Consider the following 20,495-nt stretch of genomic DNA (forward strand, 5'->3'; position numbering starts at 1 on the left):
TCGAGCGCTCCGTGTGGAGTATGGATAACGCAGCTGGACAGCTGCGATCTTCATACCCTGTCTGTCTTCAGGGAGTGGGATAAAGTTAAAACAATAGTATCAGCTATTTCCAGCTGTGAATCCCTGATAAGACTCATTGTTGTCTTTCAGCATGCTGAAAGACAACAATGAGCGATGGTTTAATGAAAACTGCACGATGTCAGTGCAGTTAGACAGAACTATTATATCTCAAAAGATGGCTTTAAGCGATTTTTGAGCAATAATCGTTGTGTCTAAATGGGTCCTAACCCAGGAAGAAGTGCAGAGCCGTCTTAAAAAGATTAAAATAGACAAATCGCTGACTCCCAATGGCATACAGATTTTAAGGGAATTAAGTAATGTGATACACAGACCCTTGTTTCTTATATTTAAGGAATGTATAGAGACAGGGTCTGTTCTACTGGGCATAACCAATATAGTGGCGATATTAAAAAACAGGTCAGAAAGTGAACCTGGAAACTTCATGACGCTAAGTCTTACTTTTATTGTGGGTAAAATGTTTGAAGGGTTTCTAGAAATCCTATCCTAGAGTACCTCAAGTAAAATGACTGTATAACTCTGTATCAGCATGGGTTTATGAGAGAACACTCCTGTCAAACCAACCTGATCAGCTTCCATGAGGAGGTAAGTTCTAGATTGGACAAAATGTTTGATTGTATGTCACATAAAACGTTGGTATATAAAATGAGAATGATTGGTCTGGGGAAAAATGTATGTAAGTGGGTAAGTAACTGGCTCAGTGATAGAAAGAAGAGGGTGGTTATAAATGGTACATACACCGATTGGGTCACCTTTACTAGTGGGGTCGGTTTTGGGCCCCATATATTTATTAATGACCTGGTAGAAGGATTGCACAGTAAAATATCAATATTTGCAGATGACACAAAACTATATAAAGATATTAACTAGAGATGAGCGAGCACGCTCAGATTAGTCAGTTACTCGATCGAGCCTCGCTCTTCTCGAGTAACTGCATTCTTGTCAGGGCGTGCTCGGGGGGACTGCGGGGGTGAGCAGGAAGCGGCAGGGGGTATCCGGGAGGGTTGGGGGGGGGGGAGTGATTTATTATGATTTCTTCCAAATAAAGAAGCGCTGTTATGAATTTTTTTTTGCTCAAAGCATCTTTCCATGAGGCATTGAAATGTGCCAGGAGCATTAAAAAAGTTATTGAACTCCAAAAGTCCCATAGAGATATCAACTAAAGATGAGCGAGCACGCTCGGATAAGTCAGTTACTCAAGCGAGCCTCACTCTTTTCGAGTAACTGCATTATTGTCCGGGCGTGCTCGGGGGGGTGGGGGGGGGGTGGCGAGATTTATTATGACATCTTCCAAATAAAGAAGCACTGTTTTGTTTTTTTGCTCAAAGCATCTTTCCATGAGGCATTGAAACGTGCCAGGAGCATTAAAAAAGTTATTGAACTCAAAAAGTCCCATAGAGATAGTGAGGGCCGTTTTCTCTCTGTCCTCTTGAGCCATTGTCACTTCCCATTAACCACTTGTTAAGTCCAGGGTGGAGAAATATGCGACAGAGCCTAAGTCTGTCAACGACTCTTCGATTCTAGGCAGTGGATAAGCATCCTTGTGTGTAATATTATTAAACCTTCGGTAGTCTACACAGAATCTGATGCTTCCGTCTTTCTTTTTAACTAACACAATGGGTGCTGACCAATTGACTCTCTAGTATCACTTTAGCCTCTTTCATTTCCTTAATTAATTTTTTTAACTGGTTAATACATGGCTGGTGGAATTGGCTGGTATCTTTGTTTTATCAGGCGATGACGATCAGTTGGTATGGTATGTCATACATCATTGGCTCTCCCGAAGTCTAATGGATACTTACTGAAGGCGAATTACCTTTTTGAGCTACTTGAATTACTCCTTCGACTTTTTGAGTAGGAGTATCATTATCGCCAACCTGTAAATCTGACCACCAGAGGGTGTGGAGTTTAGAAGGTAATAATGTGTGGCTTGTTGCACTTCCACACTAGATGGAGTAAGAACATCTTCCACGTGTATACTCACAGAGGCAGAAAAAAGTCTAACTTCTCAAATTTAAGCCCTTCACAGTTTAGACATAATTTAAAATGACTTCTTTTTATTGAATAACTTTTATTAAAAAACATAAAACAAAAAATAGGGCACTACAGATAACCCTCTAGATTGTCAAAGCATTGACCTTAATCAAGAGGAAAACGACCATAGCCACTCGCTTAATTTTTCATACCCTTCTAGTGTCTAGAGCGGGGCCATGTAATTCTACGATAGTGCGGTAGCTGTCGTTATTTCATAAAATTCGGATTGTGGTGAGAGCAAGTTTATTTTTAGTTGCGCATTTCTTCCCAAATTTTTATTCCTATGATATAGGTTTGATCAAGACTTAGATTAAGTACAGATATCACAGCAAATAGTCTTGTATCTTTTCCAGTATCAGAGGATGGAAGGTTTGCGGATACCGGAGATGTATGTCTTTGAACTTGATACCAGGCATATGGCTATTGTTTCAGATAGAGGTCAAGTTCATAAATGCCCCACACCTATCCTTATAGTTACATATATAACATTATAATCTCCAGTTTTTATATTTTTCGTATTTATTTGAATCTCATTAAATCTCGACGCGTTTCGCCGCTTATTTTAGCGGGTCATCAGGAGATTTTCTTTTAGTGTAGGTTATTATGACTCTGGTTACGTTCAGATGCCTATTCCAGAGTTTAATTATCTCTATTTAGAGAAAATAATGATAGCTCTTACAGAGACATAATACTCAGTGCAAATAGTGCTTTCTAGAAATAGAGTTTATGACTTCATATAGAGAAACACCTGTAATCTAGAGGTGGTCTCCATATGGTTGTGATCAGTATGAGATCCTATCTCTTTTTCAGAAGGAGCAGTCTTGTGGTGAGTACTTTGCTGCTCTAGATAATCTAGATCTCATACAGTCAGGTCTGCATAATTATAGGAGGACAGTCTTAAGTATAGACAGTCACTCCAGATAATGCACAACTCTATTTTCGTGATTAGTATGAGATCTATCTTTTTTACTTGAGAGCAATATTGTGGTAGTCAATCAGCTGCTCATTGTAGTATAGATCTCATATAGTCAGGTCTGCATAACTAGCGGAGGGCAGCCATAGATGTAGGCTATCCCTCTATATAGTGCAGAACTGAGATCTATTATTTTAATTTTATTTTTTATAGAAAAAACAGCCTGCGGTGAGCAGGCAGCGTCTCTATAAAATATAGGTCTCAGTATTTAAGGCAATCTGCAGTCAACCACAACCATAAAGAATATAGGTAGGGGGTATCAGATAAAGATTTTCCCCAATTATGGTTGAAGCAGCCTGACTTATCTAACTTCTTTTGGAAGCACTGCCTTTTGCTGATAGAGATAATACTAGTCTATGGTAAGAGCGGTAGCGCCTCTGGCCTGGATGGTAGGTCAGGGCTATCATTCTTCTACGTGTAGAAGCGAAATTTGCGCCACTGGATAATACTTTTTAAGTTTAATTGTGGATTCTCCTGTATTTATTATGCGAACGGTTATTCTTCCAGCTGAGACAGTTGCTACACTTTTAGCCACCATGATAAAAGGATGCTCTTCTCGCTGAATCGGTTCTACAAGGGCTTGATAATTTTTTCCTTGAAGGCCTGGTCTGGTTTGGCGCCAGATTAAGGTTTCGGTTTCCGGTTGCAGGGTAATGGGTCTTATGTCGCTTATATGTGCATGCGCGACTTGTCCTTTCATGTTGGTAAACCGCTGTTGAGCAGATATGACTTTTATGGCTCTTTGCAGGACTCTCTGCTGAGCTTGGGAAGTGGATGGTATTGATTTCTTTAGAACCTCCAGCATCTCACTGTAACAATCTCTTAATATGTTCCTGCCCAGAATCAGAGCAGGGGCATTTCTTTCTTCTACATTGATAACTAGAATCCCCTGCTATGGTAATTCTGCTCTTGCTACCAGTATAGTTGCCTCCCAGTAGCCTACCGAGGGTACAACTTGTCCATTGATGGCAATGACATCTAAAACTTGTTCTGGTGGTTGTATCAGTACTCCAGTACCGCTCAAATGCAGCTCTTCTTATCATGGTGACCTGTGACCCAGTATCTATGAAGGCTGGAAGTGGTATGCCATTAAAATAGATGGTCACTTCAGGAGAAGGGTCCAACAAATTTAGGGAGCCATCTCGGAAGTTCAGGACCTAATCCTCTTCCACCTGAGGGCTGATGCTTGACCTCAGCTTTCAATATGTGCTCTCTTATGACTGTGTTTGCAGATGACTGGTCTTGGTCTATCTCGTCGGGGTTTGGCTCTTCTTTCAGCTGGAAGGGAGTGTGGTCTCAGAGGACTATTAGGTGCTACTTTTTCTGCCCTGGTGTTTGATCTGGATTCCAACTTTTCAATCCTCTGACAGAGCATGGACACACTATGGGCCATTTCTGCCATGCTCCTTTGCATTGCGCTGAGCAGTCAGCTGTACCGGTCTGAGACTGCTCTGACTGTAATGCAAGGACATGCTTTAGGGCTTGACCCATGGATTATCTACTTTGGGAAGGAAGGTGGTTTCATAGGTCTATTGAGAATTACTGAGTTTCTTGAATGGCCAGCTATGTAAAATCAAGGAAGGAGGTATATGTGTGCTGAACAGATAGCCTCTTTAGCTGTCTTCTCAAATCCTCTGTCAATCCTTCAATAAATTGCTTGCGAAGCACTTGGTCTGCTCCAGCTTCTCTGAGATCTGCTTGGATCACTGCCTTCATGCTTCCTTGTAATGACAGAGCATACTCTCTCAGGGACTCGCCTGTCTTCTGCTGCTTGTTGCATTGCTTCTTCACTCCAGTGGTCGTTTTTATCTCAAAAATAATCTGCAATCTCTCAAAGATCTGATACACTGTTTTCTTCAGGTTTTTCGGCCATGATTAAAGTCTTGGGCCGCAGCTCCCTCCAATTGACCCACCAGCATTTCCAACTTCTGTTCGTTGCTAATGCGATACAAGTGATACATAGCTTTCATTCGGTGTTTAAACTCATGAAGCTTATGCATTTCACCACTGTACCATGGCAGCCATGGTGCTCCCAGATAGTAAGGCATAGTGAAGGGTATCGTGGGAGGTGGAGTGGTAGTGGAGGATCCAGCACCACTGGTTTGTTCATTGTTGCTGGAGTCAGGTATTTTGTTAGGCACTCAAAGACAGACAAATTCAATTTGCACAGAAAATGGCAGTTGTAGATTTATTTTTTTCTAAGCTGAAGTTGCAGTTACAAGGTCACAGAAACTCTATATCCTGTTCATAGATGCCACTTGTAAGTAGGTGGCTGCTTACTTGCTCTGAAACTCCCTGTTGTCTGAGACAGAGCCACAATGGCCTATTCATGGCATTATTGTGATTTTATTTATTTTATTAGTAAATTGTGAATCTAGCGCTATATAAACACAAAAATGTTAAATGTCATCCAATTTAGAAATCACAAGAAACAGGGTTTAAAACTAGAGATGAGCGAGCGTACTCGTCCGAGCTTGATGCTCGTTCGAGTATTAGGGTGTCCGAGATGCTCGTTACTCGAGACGAGCGCCACGCGGTGCTCGACTCCATTACATTTCCTTCCCTGAGAAATTTGCGCGCTTTTCTGGCCAATAGAAACACAGGGAAGGCATTACAACTTCCTCCTGTGACATTCCAGCCCTATCCCACCCCCCCCCTGCAGTGAGTGGCTGGGGAGATCAGATGACACCCCAGTATTTAAATCTGCCCCGCCTGCGGCTCGCCACAGATGCACGCTGAGAGAGATCAGGGAAAGTGCTGTCTTGCTGTAGCTGCTATAGGGAGAGTGTTAGGTGTTATTTTAGTCTTCAAGAACCCCAACGGTCCTTCTTAGGGCCACATCTGACCGTGTGCAGTACTGTTGAGGCTGCTTTTAGCAGTGTTGCACAATTTTTTTTTTTTTGTATATCGGGCGTGCAGACCATAGCGTCCTCAGTCTGCAGTCATTTTACATAGGGGCAGTACTGGTGAGGCAGGGACAGTGGTACAGGGAAAGAGATATACTGGCTATATAGGCAGTGGGCTTTTTCCCAAAAAGTGGAAAAAATACATTTGGCCTGCCTGTGACCGTCTTCAGTTTACTGCGTGCCTGCTGGGGGGTAGTAGTCGCTGATTAATACCCAGCCTTGCGCATAATTGTTTCCTGGCTGCACTGGGCTTTCAGTAACCACAGTCATCCTCCAACGGGGAAATCCAAATACAGGGTATATCAGAGGTAGTGGGCTTTTTCCCAAAAAGTGGAAAAAAATACTATATTTGGCCTGCCTGTGACCGTCTTCAGTTTACGGCGTGTGTGCTGGGGGTAGTAGTCGCTGATTAATACCCAGCCTTGCGCATAATTATTTCCTGGCTCTGCTGTGCATTCCGTAAGCGAAGTCAGCCTCCAACCACAGGCCAATAAGCGGCACATTTAATTACAGCGTTCTGTTTCTACTCTACTCGTAATACACCATGCTGAGGGGTAGGGGTAGGCCTAGAGGACATGGACGGGGGCGAGGACGCGGAGGCCCAAGTCAGGGTGTGGGCACAGGCCGAGCTCCTGGTCCAGGTGTATCGCAGCCGACTGCTGCGGGATTAGGAGAGAGGCAAGTTTCTGGGGTCCCCAGATTTATCTCACAATTAATGGGTCCACACGGTAGATCTTTATTAGAAACTGAGCAGTGTGAGCAGGTCCTGTCGTGGATGGCAGAAAGTGCATCCAGCAATCTATCGACCACCCAGTCTTCTACGCCGTCCACAGCTGCAACTCTGAATCCTCTGGCTGCTGCTCCTCCTTCCTCCCAGATCTCCTCACTCCATGAAAATGACACATTCTGGGGGGGCGTGGTCTGAAGGAGCCGATGGCAGTCGTCTTTTGAGTAGCTCCGTGCTCTAGCCTGATAAAAAAGCAACTGAAAGCTTGCTGAGGACAATTAAACAGCAGGAGAGAAGAGGAAAACCTGCCTGATACTAATGGCAACCCGGAGGAGAACAGGGAAAACAGGTCCGAAGCGCCTCACTGACTTCTACCCGGCGCGCGGTGCAGAGGTGGAGAATGCAGCAGAGCCAGCTTCCAGCAGCGCTGAGGGAGACGGAGAGACACTGTCAGCAGGATGGCCGGACCAAACAGTGAGCGGGAGCGGTAAGCAAACCTCACAACTCACAACACAGCTCCCAGCACGATCAAACAGCCCTTCACACTGCAGCTCCAAATCCAAACAGCTCTATACAGAACTGGAACGAAAACCCTGAAGATACAGACCCTTTACTTAATATAGTTTGCTCAGACCAAACGGCCTCAGAATATTTCATCAGAGACATGGTCTTAGCTCTGAAAGGCTCTATCAAAAGAGACTTTACAGAAATAAACGCTAAAATTTTCTCCTCTCTAAACCTTATCCCTTCGTTTATCACCCCAGTCTTATCCCCCAACCATCCCACCGAAAAGGAATATGAAGATTCGTCACAATAAACCCTCTCGTATACTCTTCAGACCGTGCAGAATAATCTGGTTCACGCCCGACGTTCATCAGCACCACCCATGCCAAGCAAAAGGAACCCCAACTTTAAGATGGAACTGAAACTAATTTCCCTGAATGTAAAGGGTTTGAATTCCCCATATAAAAGATCCGCCCTCTGGAGAGAGGCCATCTCGTCTAAAGTGGACATTTTCTGCGCACAGGAGACACACCTGAACAAACACAACCCTCCGAAAATATCTCACCCCAAATTTACCAGATGTTTTCTAGCAAACGCAACTAAGAAAAAAGCAGGGGTACTAATAGCAGTGAAGGACTCGGTGGACTTTCATCTGATTGAAGAAATCCGGGACGCCGAGGGTAGATATCTGATGTTAATATGTAAGGTTGATGGCTTCCTTGTCACCCTGGTCAATGTCTATGTTCCCAACTCCAGACAAATCAGATTTTTGAACAGAGTGACAAGGAAAATTAAGAAGGTCCAACAGGGCTCGTTAATTATTTGTGGAGATTTTAATGCAATATCAGATAACTCCCTGGATTCTAGCCACACAAGGAAAAATAGAGGTTTGAGCCTAGCATCTTGGATCCACAACAACGATATGTATGATTTATTTAGAGCCTTAAATGCTAGCTCCAGGGAGTACACCTTTTACTCATTTAGACACGCAACTTCATCAAGAATAGATATGTTCTTAGGGGACTTCCAGATCTTAAACAAAACCCAAGAAGCCACAATAAGGGTGACAACGTGGTCGGACCACGCCCCGATTTCATTGAAGATAAAATTAGGCCCACGTATACACTCCCCTAACTCCTGGAGAAATAACACCTTCCTGTTAAAGATTCCAAAATTTCAAAACAAGATAAGAGATGCGATAGTGGAGTATTTCCACTATAATGACACCCCAGATATGTGCCGTTTCACACTCTGGAACGCACATAAATCCGTCATTAGAGGCACAATGATACAACAAGGGGCCATATATAAAACGGAAAAAAATAACCTTTTAAGAATTGCTACGGAAACCCTAAAAAATTTAGAAAAATCTACCCACTCCAACCCTTCACCTTCTATAAGCAAAGAAATTAGAGAGGCTAGACTGAAAGGCAGAAACATACTAATAGATGAGCACGAAAAAAACATAAAATTTATCAAAACTATCTACTATACAGACGCCAACAAAAACACCAAATGGATGGCTAACAAGGTCAAACAAAAAAGAACCAAAACAAAAATACCCTTTGTGTATGACCCCAACTCAAAAAATAAAATATCCAACCCCATAGCCATAGCTGAGGAGTTCCAAAGGTTCTATGAGGAACTTTATAACCTCAATAAAGGACAGTCTGAATGAATACTCACCTTCGGAAACAACCATCAAATCCTTTCTCTCATCACTACAGTTACCCAAGCTATCAGACATGCAACTAAAAAAACTAAACTCACCCATCAGGAGATCCTACAGGTCATAAATAGAGGCAAACAAGACAAAGCTCCGGGACCCGACGGCTATTCGAATGAATATTTCAAACTCTACCAAAAACAACTCATCCCCCATATGGAAAACACCTACAACAAGCCATGCTGACGGGCTCTCTACCGCCTGAAATGCTCCAGGCTACCATAGTAACCATCCCTAAACCAGGTAAAGAGCCATCAAAACCCGCCAACTTTAGACCCATATCTCTTCTAAACAACGACGCTAAAATATATGCAAAAATCCTATCCCTAAGATTGCTGGAGGTCACCCCGGACCTCATTCACAGCGACCAGGTGGGGTTCGTTAAAGGCAGGCGTCGGATGCCACACGCCGACTGCTGGATGTCGTGTGGGAAGTCGAGAACTCTCGAATGCCTTGTCTGCTCCTCACCCTGGATGCAGAAGGCATTCGACAGAATACACTGGGGGTATGCCTTCTCGGCTCTAGAGAGTTTCGGCTTTGGGGGAAATATACTGTCAGCCATACAGGCCCTCTATAGCTCCCCGTCAGCCCGGGTTCTTACCAATGGAGTCATGTCGGATCCATTTACCATTTCTAATGGAACCAGACAAGGATGTCCCCTATCGCCTACACTATTTATCCTTATTATAGAACCGCTAGCAGAAGCTATACACATGTGCGGCGAAGTAAGAGGAGTCCCCCTGGCAGGAAGAGAACAAAAAATAGGACTATTCGCTGATGACATAGTGTTAATGCTCACGTCCCCCTAGGCTCCCTCAGAAAGGCCTCTCAACTTCTGGAATTCTTTGGGACAATATCCTATTACAAAATAAACCCAACAAAATCAAAAATCCTCCCCATCAATATATATCACAAACTACAAAAACTAATAAAAGAAGAATTCCCATTCGAATGGGACCCACTGGGCATACAGTACTTAGGCACGACAATTAACCTACCCATAAGCAAAGTATTGGACTACAACTTAACACAATTAAAGGAAAACATCCAACAAGACTTGTCCAACTTCAACAAGACAGAATTGTAGTGGATGGGTAGGATCGTGATTTACAAAATGATGATTCTACCCAAGCTATTATATATATTTTTAGAACAATTCCCCTAAAATGTAACTCTAGGCTCCTGAAAGAACTACAAAAACAATTAATGTCCTTTATTTGGAACAATAGAAAACCAAGGGTGGCTGCATCCATATTATATTGCTCCAGGGGGAATGGTGGTCTGGGGGTCCCCAATATTGTTGCTTACTACAGAGCAAACATAATTTCACAGATGAGACCTTGGGGTACCTCTCAGTCAGGAATCAGCTGGCCATCCATTGAGCAAAGCTCCATAGGGAACAAAAAACTAAAAAATTTACTCTTGGCCACAAGCCTAAAAATGAAAATACTCCCGATCAAAAACCCAATAATATCAAACACCGTCAAGATCTGGAAGCAGTTACTTCATACCTTAGAGGGTCAACCACCTAGAGTGGATGTCCCCCTCCCTCTTGAAATCGTTGACTTTAGCCCAGATACCCATAACACAAAAGGTTGGTATCAAAGAGATCTCGGACTTAGCCGAGGGAAGCGACATGAAATCTTTCAAGAGTCTCCAAAAGGAGTTTGGGCTACAGGGTGGGGATTTCCTTTTGTTTTCCCAACTGAAAAGCAGATGGTCAAGTATGGCCTCTGGATCCACATCCTTACCTAAATATATACACAATCTCCTCTTTAACCCCTCCCCCCAGAAAATCCCCTTGAGGGAGATCTACGACATCTTCTGCCAGGGAAAAAATACTGGGCCAAACCTAAAAAAGAAAGCCCATATTCTTAATTGGGAAAGGGAGATGGGGACAACCTTCACAATACAGCAATGGTCTCAAGCCCACAGCTGGGCGAATAGGGCCTCTATGTGTGCACCCCTGCTAGAGGTGCATTATAAATTAATTACACGCTGGTACAGATCCCCAGTGAGACTGGCGGACTTTTTTCCAGAAACCTCGGATAGATGCTGGAGGAACTGTGGAGAGAGAGGCACACTACTCCATATTTTTTGGAGCTGCCCAAAAATCAAAACAGTCTGGAGGGAATTCCTGGATCTTATGAAAAAGATTACAGGAATTAGAGTTCCCCCGAAACCAGAAAATACAATCTTACTGCTGGGTTTGGGAAAGATACCTCAGGGGCTAAGAAAACTCATAATCCACGGTCTCCTAGTAACTAAACTTATGATAGCAAGGAATTGGAGATCCCAAACAACCCCGACTATCTCAACCATAACCCATCTGATGTCCGATCACATGACTATGGAGAAAATCTACGCTCTTAGAAAAAATAGATTACCTAACTTTGTAGAGACATGGGACCCCTGGATAACATACTTCCACCCAGACCAGATAATGATCAACCTGAAATCATAAATACAGTGGGACCGGACCTAGGCACGATCTGAAGGAATTTATAATTCAATGTATGCAGAGATAGAAGAAACCATATTGATGATAGAATAAGTAAGCAACCTTACTCCTCCCTCCCCAACCCCTCTCCCTCCATCCCTCCACCCTCCCCTTCCCTCCCTTACTTTACCCCACCTACCTCACCTGACCCAACGCCCCCCCCCCCCTCCCATTAGTACCAAACAGTTAAAATGTTGGAAGTCAATTATAGATAGTCAAATAGATTTCATGTATGTTATACTTTCTTATACGATGTCTAAATTTACAATATAAGATGCTTCAAATGTTACATATGTATTGAAACTGTATCGCTTATATCCAATAAAAACTTATTCAACAATAAAATGACACATTCTGAGGAGCAGGCAGACTCCCAGGAACTGTTCTCGGGCCCCTGCCGAGATTGGGCAGCAATGGTTCCTCTCCCACCGGAGGAGTTTGTCGTGACCGATGCCCAACCTTTGGAAAGTTCCCGGGGTCTGGGGTATGAGGCTGAGGACTTCCGGCAACTGTCTCAAGAGCTTTCAGTGGGTGAGGAGGACGATGACGATGAGACACAGTTGTCTATCAGTGAGGTAGTAGTAATTTCAGTAAGTCCGAGGGAGGAGCGCACAGAGGATTCGGAGGAAGAGGAGCTGGACGATGAGGTGACTGACCCCACCTGGCTTGCTAAGCCTACTGAGGACAGGTCTTCAGAGGGGGAGGCAAGTGCAGCAGCAGGGCAGGTTGGAAGAAGCAGTGCGGTGGCCAGGGGTAGAGGCAGGGCCAGACCGAATAATCCACCAACTGTTTCCCAAAGCGCCCCCTCGCGCCATGCCACCCTGCAGAGGCCGAGGTGCTCAAAGGTGTGGCAGTTTTTCAATGAGAGTGCAGACGACTGATGAACTGTGGTGTGCAAGGTTTGTCGCGTCAAGATCAGCCGGGGCGCCACCACCGCCAGCCTCCCCACCACCAGCATGCGCAGGCATATGATGGCCAAGCACCCGACATGGTGGGACGAAGGCCGTTCATCGCCTCCGGTTTGCACCACTGCCTCTCCCCCTGTGCCCCAACCTGCCACTGAGATCCAACCCCCCTCTCAGGACACAGGCATGACCGTCTACCGGCCTGCACCCACACATTCACCTCCGCTGTCCTCGGCCCCATCCAGCAATGTCTCTCAGTGCAGCATCCAGCCGGCGCTAGCGCAACTGTTTGAGCGCAAGCGCAAGTACGCCGCCATGCACCCGCACGCTCAAGCACTAAACGTGCACATAGCCAAATTGATCAGCCTGTAGATGCTGCCGTATAGGCTTGTGGAAACGGAGGCTTTCAAAAACATGATGGCGGCGGCCCCGCGCTACTCGGTTCCCAGTCGCCACTACTTTTCCCGATGTGTCGTCCCAGCCCTGCACGACCACGTCTCCCGCAACATTGTACGCGCCCTCACCAACGCAGTTACTGCCAAGGTCCACTTAACAACGGACATGTGGACAAGCACAGGTGGGCAGGGCCACTATATCTCCCTGACGGCACATTGGGTGAATTTAGTGGAGGCTGGGACCGAGTCAGAGCCTGGGACCGCTCACGTCCTACCCACCCCCAGAATTGCGGGCCCCAGCTCGGTGCTGGTATCTGCGGCGGTGTATGCTTCCTCCACTAAACCACCCTCCTCCTCCTCCTACGCAACCTCTGTCTTGCAATCAAGATGTGTCAGCAGCAGCACGTCGCCAGCAGTTAGTGTCGCGCGGCGTGGCAGCACAGCGGTGGCCAAGCGTCAGCAGGCCGTGCTTAAACTACTCAGCTTAGGAGATAAGAGGCACACAGCCCACGAACTGCTGCAGGGTCTGACAGAGCAGACCGACTGCTGGCTTTCGCTGCTGAGCCTCCAACCGGGCATGGTCGTGTGTGACAACAGCCGTAACCTGGTGGCGGCTCTGCAGCTCGGCAGCCTCACGCACGTGCCATGCCTGGCCCACGTCTTTAATTTGGTGGTTCAGCGCTTTCTGAAAAGCTACCCACGCTTGTCAGACCTGCTCGGAAAGGTGCGCTGGCTCAGCGCACATTTCCGCAAGTCCAGCATGGACGCTGCCACCCTGCGGACCCTGCAACATCGGTTTAATGTGCCAGTGCACCGACTGCTGTGCGACGTGCCCACACGGTGGAACTCTACGCTCCACATATTTGCCAGGCTCTATGAGCAGCGTAGAGCTATAGTGGAATACCAACTCCAACATGGGCGGCGTAGTGGGAGTCAGCCTCCTCAATTCTTTACAGAAGAGTGGGCCTGGTTGGCAGACATTTGCCAGGTCCTTGGAAACTTTGAGGAGTCTACCCAGATGGTGAGCGGCGATGCTGCAATCAATAGTGTCACCATTCCTCTGCTATGCCTCTTGAGAAGTTCCCTGCAAAGCATAAAGGCAGATGCTTTGCGCTCGGAAACGGAGGCGGGGGAAGACAGTATTTCGCTGGATAGTCAGAGCACCCTCATGTCTATATCTCAGCGCGTTTTGGAGGAGGAGGAGGGGGAGGAGCATGAGGAGGAGGGGGAAGAGACAGCCGGGCCCACTGCTGAGGGTACCCATGCTGCTTGCCTTATAAAGTATGATACACCAACAGCAAACTTCAACCCTTTCTTGGGGTCAGGTCAATAATGCAAAGCCGAGCCTGGACCAAAAAGAACCCAAGGTCCAAAATTGTAGTCCACAATAGAAAATGACTGGCAGCATAGACGGAATTGCAAAAGTGCAAAAAAGTGCTGCCAGTCATTTCCCATGCTGCTTGCCTGTCATCCTTTCAGCGTGTATGGCCTGAGGAGGAGGAGGAGGAGGATCCTGAAAGTGATCTTCCTAGTGAGGACAGCCATGTGTTGCATACAGGCACCCTGGCACACATGGCGGATTTCATGTTAGGATGCCTTTCTTGTGACCCTCGCGTTACACGCATTCTGGCCACTACGGATTACTGGGTGTACACACTGCTCGACCCACGGTATAAGGAGAACCTTTCCACTCTCATACCCGAAGAGGAAAGGGGTTCGAGAGTGTTGCTATACCACAGGACCCTGGCGGACAAACTGATGGTAAAATTCCCATCCGACAGCGCTAGTGGCAGAAGGCGCAGTTCCGAGGGCCAAGTAGCAGGGGAGGCGCGGAGATCAGGCAGCATGTACAGAGCAGGCAGGGGAACACTCTCCAAGGCCTTTGACAGCTTTATGGCTCCCCAGCAAGACTGTGTCACCGCTCCCCAGTCAAGGCTGAGTCGGTGGGAGCACTGTAAAAGGATGGTGAGGGAGTACGTAGCCGACCGCACGACCGTCCTCCGTGACGCCTCTGCTCCGTACAACTACTGGGTGTCGAAGCTGGACACGTGGCCTGAACTCGCGCTGCATGCCCTGGAGGTGCTTGCTTGCCCTGCGGCTAGCATCTTGTCAGAGAGGGTGTTTAGTGCGGCTGGGGGAATCATTACGGATAAGCGTACCCGCCTGTCAACCGACAGTGCCGATAGGCTTACACTCATAAAGATGAACAAAGCCTGGATTTCCCCAGACTTCTCTTCTCCACCAGCGGACAGCAGCGCTACCTAAACAATACGTAGGCTGCACCCGCGGATGGAAGCATCGTTCTCTATCACCATAAAAAACGGGGACCTTTTAGCTTCATCAATCTGTGTATTATATTCATCCTCCTCCTCCTACTCCTCCTGAAACCTCACGTAATCACGCCGAACGGGCAATTTTTCTAAGGCCCACAAGGCTCAGTCATATTACTTTTGTAAACAATGTTTATACGTTTCAATTCTCATTAAAGCGTTGAAACTTGCACCTGAACCAATTTTTATTTTAACTGGGCTGCCTCCAGGCCTAGTTACAAATTAAGCCACAGTAACCAAAGCTATTAATAGGTTTCACCTGCCCTCTTGGTTGGGCATGGGCAATTTTTCAGAGGTACATTAGTACTGTTGGTACACCAATTTTTTGGGCCCTCGTCTACAGTGTAATCCTAGTAATTTTTATGGGCTTTGCCTGCACTCATGGTACAGCAAGGTGTGTGGGGTTGGCCTACACTTTTGCTACATAAATGTAACTGGGGCCTTGTCTATACTGCAACTACTGAAATGTGACAACAGGTACTGCAACAGGAATGTTACTGTGGCCTGTCTTGACTGCTACTACTACTAAAATGGAACTAATACTGTGCTCCCCCTATACTGCTGCTTCGGAATTGTTACTGGGGTCTGTTTTTACTGCTACTATTACTGAAATGGAACTAAGACTGTGCTCCCCCTATACTGCTGCTTCGGAATTGTTACTGGGGCCTGTCTTGACTGCTACTACTACTGAAATGAAACTAAGACTGTGCTCCCCCTATACTGCTGCTTCGGAATTGTTACTGGGGCCTGTCTTGACTGCTACTACTACTGAAATGGAACTAATACTGTGCTCCCCCTATACTGCTGCTAGTGATATGTTACTGGGGCCTGTCTTGACTGCTACTATTACTGAAATGGAACTAATACTGTGCTCTCCCTATACTACTGCTAGTGATATGTTACTGGGGCCTGTCTTGACTGCTACTACTACTGAAATGGAACTAATACTGTGCTCCCCCTATACTGCTGCTAGTGATATGTTACTGGGGCCTGTCTTGACTGCTACTATTACTGAAATGGAACTAATACTGTGCTCTCCCTATACTACTGCTAGTGATATGTTACTGGGGCCTGTCTTGACTGCTACTATTACTGAAATGGGCGGTTGGGCAGCATGTTACCCAGAAGTGGCAGCGGAGTGTCATGCAGGCAGTGATTGTGCTTTGTTGGAGGTAGTGTGGTGCTTAGCTAAGGTATGCCTTGCTAATGAGGGTTTTTCAGAAGTAAAAATTGTTGGGGGGGGGGCACTCTTGCCGCTATTGTTGCTTAATAGTGGGACCTGGGAACTTGAGATGCAGCCCAACATGTAGCCCCTCGCCTACCCTATCCATTTTTGTGTCGTTCCCATCACTTTCTTGAATTTCCCAGATTTTCACAAATGAAAACCTTAGCGAGCATCGGCGATATATAAAAATGCTCGAGTCGCCCATTGACTTCAATGGGGTTCGTTACTCAAAACGAACCCTCGAGCATCGCGGGAAGTTCGACTCGAGTAACGAGCACCCGAGCATTTTGGTGCTCGCTCATCTCTATTTAATACCTATTAACTTTCTTTTCCATTTCTTTGTTGATGTCAGTAGCGATCCTATATCAGTGTACACATACAAGTCTTTCATTAAAAGTGTTTATTTTCTTCAAATGTTAGGGGTATGATTAACAGTAATAGTGTACATGGCATTCCTCAGGGTAAAGACAGAGATAATGCTCTGGGTAACATATGACAGTGCTATTAGTTTTCCTTGGGCCAGTTTAATGGCTCTTCAGTGGTGTGAACTGTGAGCAGTATACACCTTAGTTTTGGCCCAGGTTATCAGAGTATTCCATAGCTCTGATGTCCGCAATTATAACTCTGCTCTGTATTTGGCACCCTCTCCTTAAAGTAAAATGAATACTTCTGTGTTTTACCTCTTGTGTCTCAGCCACCTTGAAGGACTTTCCTGTGACAGGCTGCAACTTGCCCCTGGATCCAACAACTCTTTCGACAACTTCCAGTAGCTCCCTGACTGCAATGCTTTCAGGGATCTTTCTTCTCCCAGTAATTCTAACTCACTCTCTTTACACACTAACACTGTGTCTCTCTCTCTGATGGGCACCCGAAGATTTTCACTATCTAACTCTCTCATTTCTCTAACTCCTGTCAATTACACATGTGATCACACTGACTAATGATACGGTTCACTTCTTTAATAGCCTACTTACTGACTTACTGTTCACACTATACTGTTCTGATCTCACTGAAATCTCACTGACTGACTGTCTTCTCACTATCACTACAATACCTCTTCTACCTGTCTCTCTCTCTCTTCTCTCCCCAGACCTACACGATCAACTGCCTCCCAACTGTCACTCTACTGTCTTGCAGCCAATCAGAGATCAATGTGCTGGCAACCAATGATAATTGACTGGCCACCTAGTAGATTATTAATAGTCATAAGGCAATTTAAGTATTGGTTAACCCCTGCTGATTATACATGAACTGAGCCCTGCCATTTAAAGGCAAGAGTGCTTTTATAGGACCAATTTAGGCCTCTACAGCTGTGTGTGTATGTGTATTACTGAATTTAAACCCTTGCATAAACCTTTCTCCTCCAAAGTTCTAGCAGCGAGGCCAGGCAGTGCCCCTGCATCTCAAAGGAGTAATGTGCAGTCGCACTGGTCACACACCCAAAAAAAGGTGATGCATCAGTGTATTCCTTGTCCTCATTTTCTACCTCTGGTTGTTTGGGCTTCCCTGTTAAAAACCATGACACTGAATGTTCAAACAGCTCTTCAGACTGGTCCTTGCGGACTGCTTGGAAGGGAGCAGGAAATTTGACATGAAGTAAAGTAGAGAGGGGATGCTCAGAGATTGGAGCTGCAGGAAGATCATTTACATATTCCCTGTGCATTCTGGGAAGATCAAAGAATCATTGTAAGCAGGGAGATTGCCGGGGTTAGCCGGGTATAGCTGCTCGGAGGACATTGCCAGACAGCGCACTGCTAAGTTGTACACTTAGTAGTATCCTATAGGTTATGTATCTTCACTACAATTCTTAAGTTTTAGAAGTTTGGAAGTGGATATCAACTGACAACATGAAAAAGGAGAGGAGCCATATGGTGAGCTGCAATGTTTGCTATATGTTTACAGACCTACCAGAGAAAAGCCAAACTTCACGTGCCAGAAATGCAAGCTTGTGTCTCTACTAAAGAAAAATGTGCATAGTCTTCAGGAGAGAATAGCTACATTGAAACTCATTAAGGAAGGTAAGGATTTCCTTGACAGAGCAGAAGAAAGTCTTCAAAATGTTGAAGGAAAAGAAATGTCCAGTGTACCTGCAGAAGCAGAGGAATGGAAGCAGGAGGACCCAAAGAAGCAGGAGGATGAGAAGTCAGCCAGGGCCCATACTGTTCAGGAACCAGTACCAGGTTCTCACGCAGGGGGGCCTGGTACTGGTTCCTGAGCAGAAGGATAAAGAGGTACATCAAGAAATGACTCTACCGACAAAGAACAGAAGAGAAAGAGGTACAGCAAGAGATGACTCTACCTACAAAGAACAGAGCAAAGGACAAAGAGGTACAGCAAAAAATGACTCTACCCACAAATAACTGTGTAGTAAGCACACAGAGTCCTCTTGAATGGAGAAAAAGAAGTGCTGTTGTGAAAAAAAAAGGAGAGAGGTTGTTGTGGGGGATGCCCTATTGAGAGGAACAGAGGCCGCTGTCTGCAGACCTGACACCTCACAAGAGGTGTGCTGTCTTCCACGTAAACAAATCAAAGATGTGTCTGATAGGCAGTCAAGACTCTCCAGTCCTACAGAACAACACCCATTCCTACTAATACATGTAGGGACAAATGACACTGCAAAATAGGACCTTGCAACTATCTGCAGAGACTTTGAAGACCTCAGAAAGAAGGTGAAGAAACTAGGAGCACAAGTGGTCTTCTCATCCACCCTCCTACTGGATGGCCATGGAATAAGAAGATAGAACAGGATTCTAGAGGTGAAAATCTGGCTAAGTCAATGGTGCCCTCAGCAAAGATTCAGATTTCTAGACCATGGAGTGAATTACCTATATGATGGACTGCTGGCTAGCGATGGCTTGTACCTTACAAAAACAGTTAACCATATATTTGGTGGGCGCCTTGCTTCACTCATTAGGAGAGCTATAAACTAGAGCAATATGGGAAGGGTAGTGAAAGGCCAAGTAAAAATATACAGATAATTAATACATTTAAGAACCTTGCTATTAGATGTGAAAAGAAAGACCAAAAATCTGAAGGAAAGTAAAGGAGTAAGAGACACCGGTTACAAACTTAAAGGTTGGAATTCAGAAAGGCAGATTTTAATGAAATCAGAAAGAAGGTAGGAAGAATCATAGATTCATAAAATCATAAAACGGTAGAGTTGGAGGGGATGTTCTTAAGAACAGAAATGTCCAAGAAGGTTGGGAACTATTGCAAAATGAGATTCTCAAAGCACACTCGTTAACGATCCCTAAAAGAAGGAAGAATAGGAAGCATTTAAAGAGACCAGGATGGATGAACACAAAACTTGCACACATGTTAAAAAGGAAACAAAATATGTTTATCAAATGGAAAAAGGGGGAAATATCTAAAGAAGAATTTTATGCGGTCTGCAGAAACTGTAGGGCAAGTGTCAGAAAAGCTAAAGCTAATAATGAATTGAGGCTTGCAATAGAGGCCAAAAGCAAAAAAAAGGATTTTGGGGGTATGTCAAAAGCAAAAGAAAAGTCAAAGATGCTTTTGGATGCTTATAGGATGAAAATGGTGAATTGGTTAAGAATGATGTTGAGAAGGCCGAAATTTAAAATTACTGTTTTGTATCTGTTTTCTCTCAGAAAGCAGATGGACCATCATCTGATCTTCCCTGTGCTGTTGGGGGAATAAAAGAATGCAGGCTATCTATAAGCAGAGAGATGGCGAGGAAACACATAGCTAATTTAAAGGAATTCAAGGTCCAGATGAATTACATACTGGGATACAAAATGAAGCAGTGGAGGTAATTGCTGAACCACTCGCCATAATATCAGAAAATTCCCAGAGGATTCCAAGTCCCAGAAGATTGGAAAAGGACAAATGTTGTCCCTATTTTCAAATAGGAAAGAAGGTGGATCCAGGACACTACAGGCCTGTGAGCCTGACTTCTATACAAGGAAAGACCTTTGAACAAATTACACTGCCCAATGATGATTTTGTTTTGGGCTCAAAATTAGCATATTCTTATGTATTTCCATTTGTTGAATTCAAAAATCACCATAAAAATGACCAATTAGCTCTTGCTTTGGAGATACAGTGACATGTCATTTTTTAGATGTTACATTTTTGTTTGGGGAGAATTTCTTTTTGGGGGGGGGGGGGGAATTTGTCATACCTCTCAACTGACATAACACAATGTTCTCCATATGTTTGTAGGTTA

Source organism: Eleutherodactylus coqui, chromosome 1, assembly GCF_035609145.1.
Source record: "Eleutherodactylus coqui strain aEleCoq1 chromosome 1, aEleCoq1.hap1, whole genome shotgun sequence".
NCBI classification, from domain to species: domain Eukaryota; kingdom Metazoa; phylum Chordata; class Amphibia; order Anura; family Eleutherodactylidae; genus Eleutherodactylus; species Eleutherodactylus coqui.